This window comes from Triticum aestivum, chromosome 6B (genome assembly GCF_018294505.1).
Source record: "Triticum aestivum cultivar Chinese Spring chromosome 6B, IWGSC CS RefSeq v2.1, whole genome shotgun sequence".
In the NCBI taxonomy this organism is placed as follows: domain Eukaryota; kingdom Viridiplantae; phylum Streptophyta; class Magnoliopsida; order Poales; family Poaceae; genus Triticum; species Triticum aestivum.
Genome location: NC_057810.1, coordinates 15,313,762 through 15,316,364, shown reverse-complemented (window position 1 = coordinate 15,316,364; position 2,603 = coordinate 15,313,762). Strand labels below are relative to the sequence as shown.

Sequence of the window (2,603 nt, the reverse complement as noted above, 5' to 3'; positions counted from 1 at the left end):
CGTACGTCTACCATTGCCCATTAAGTACAATAGTAGCTTCTCCCTCGCTTAAAAAAAGTAGTAACTGCTGGGAGCAATCCTACATCTACGGATGACTTCTGCAGAATTTATTTTACAGGCTGTGTAAAGTATTAATTATACATCATTAGAGAGGGAGAGGACCCCTCTGAAATTAGGGGTGGTTAGTCCCTAGGCAAAGCTTCCGTAGGATTAGGATTTTCGCTCCCAATATGATCATCATCAAGGGCAAACACGTCACCATCTAGTCGATAGCTATCATCTTTCCTGCCTCTTTGTCTTTTGGAACATCTAGTTTAGTCGTGTGCAGCAAGGCTTGACTCACGAGCATGGGACAACAACACTCATCTGCTATCAAAGATGGAAAAATGAAAATCACCAAAGCATTCATCCTGCTTGTATGGATGGCAACAGGAAGAGGCACGCAACAAAAAACCCGGATGCTCGCCAACGAGAACCTGGTAACTGCTGGCAAAAAAGCAAAATGACTACAGCTGTTACTGCTGGAACTACGTCGGAGCCGACTCGTACGTATCCCGACACCTTCAAGAACTCCACTAACACTGAGTACATGCCTCGTTCGTTCTAGACTCTAAAGTCCCTCTGTCCATGGATTGATCGATCTATTCTGTATGTTACGTGCAGAACTATCATGGCTTCCTCCCCTTAGGCCCAATACTAATCTTCCACATATGTCTGCCCGTTAAACACGCAAAATATATTACATTAGTAACTTCTCCCTCGCTAAAATAAAGTAGTAACTGCTGAGAGCAATCCTACATCTATGGATGACTTCTGCGGAATTTATTTTACAGGCTGTGTAAAGTATGTCCGGAAATACTTGTCCTCGAAATGGTTACATCATTAGAGAGGAAGGGGACCCCTCTGGAATTAGGGGGAGGTTAGTCCCTTTCCATAGGAATAGGATTTTCGCGTCCAATAGGATCGAGGCAATGCCAAAATTACAATGGCAAAAACGTCATCATCAAGTCGATAGCTATCATCTTTCCTGCTTCTTTGTCTTTTGGGACATCTAGTTTAGTGGCAAGGCTTGACTCATCAGCATGGATGGCAAACAACAAAAAATCCGGAGGCTCGCCAATCAACCTGGTAACTGCAGCCTTTACTTTACTGCTGGCAAAAAAACAAAATGACTACAGCTGGAACTACGATCAGAGCCGACTCGTAATACATGCCTCGTTGGCTCTAGACTCTAAACTCCCTCTGTCACTAGCAGATGTATCATCAGGTGAATACATGTGTGGAGGACTTACAGATGACAGGGTAATGATCCCTGGCCTGCTCGAGGAGGGTGAAGCCATCGATTCCGCCCCCCTTGATGTGCGCCACCGTCAAGACGAGGTCTATCCCGTCCGGATTCTCCTGTACCTCTTGCAGTGCTTCGGCGGGCGAGGCTTTCGTAGTCACTGCACGCCCCAACAATGTCAGGTCGCCGGTATAGATATTGCAAGACCAGAAAAATGAAACTGCAGCGACGACAAAGCGAACGATGTACCTTGGTACCCGCACCGCCTCAGCGTTTGGGTCATGGTCTCGAGGTGGATGGGGTCTTCGTCCACAACGAGGACCCTAATCCCCTCGCCGGCGCCGGAGGCCAAGGCGGCGCGCCTGCTCTCCATCTCGGCTCACAGTCGGTAACCAAAGCCTCAGTTTTGCTTGTCCGTAATGAGTGGAGGGCGTTCAGTAACTGGTGACTAGCAGGCTTGCTTTTATACACTATAGTCCATACGTTACTTCTCTGATGAGGGTAAACCGGGTGGTCCCTGTTCACACGCTCCACCTTGTTTTCTTTAAATCTTTTATTATGTAGAAACTAGCATTTTTTTAACCATTTTTGAAACTAGCAAACATATCCGTGTGTTGCAAAAATCATAGAACCGTAGCCCAATAATAAGTATGGTCCAAGACAGGGATTTGCTAGACCTAAGTAAATATTCTATGTTGGCTCACGTGAAAGTTGGCTTGTCATGATGAACAACATGGCCCGGGCCCCATCCGGCGAAATTCAGGGGGATGTGGGAAGAGAAAATTAGTGAGAACAATTACTTATAACATTTCCTAAGTTTATGTAGGTGTAGGATTATTGCTCAACACACCTCCCACATACATGTCGATGTCTTCTATTTAAACACCGTGGCCCACCCGTGTCGGCGCTTATCCTCTTTCTGGCCCCCAAAATGCATCCAAATATGGTCAACCCCAGCTCCCCAAGGCAGTAGCTTGCCAAGAATGCAGCGGCACAGCTGCAGCACCACTCTTCCTTTTTCCTAATTATCTTCTCTCATTCATCTTTCTTCATTCTTTGTAGTACATAAATATAATAAATTCTTGTGAATGATCGATCACGAATTTGTATCCAAATATCTATAGTTTCTAGCTTCATCGAGGAGGGTTGTGTGAACCCAGTTTTTTTTTTTTTGAGGGGCAGTAGGGTGGCCAGGGTGGTCCATGGACCACCCTGGAATTTGGCCCATTAGTTAAGTACTTTCTTTGGAAAAAAAGGAAAACATATCCGGGCCCAACTCAGGTCTCAGCCCATGTACATGCGAAGCATTGCCTCGTTT

The 2,603-nt window shown here is 45.9% G+C and overlaps 1 pseudogene; it reads right to left on the bottom strand.

Annotated features, from left to right (window-relative positions):
• Positions 1-1,658, bottom strand: part of LOC123138618 (two-component response regulator ORR24-like) — an 8,297-nt pseudogene extending 6,639 nt beyond the window's left edge.
• Between the last annotated feature and the right edge of the window lie 945 nt (positions 1,659-2,603).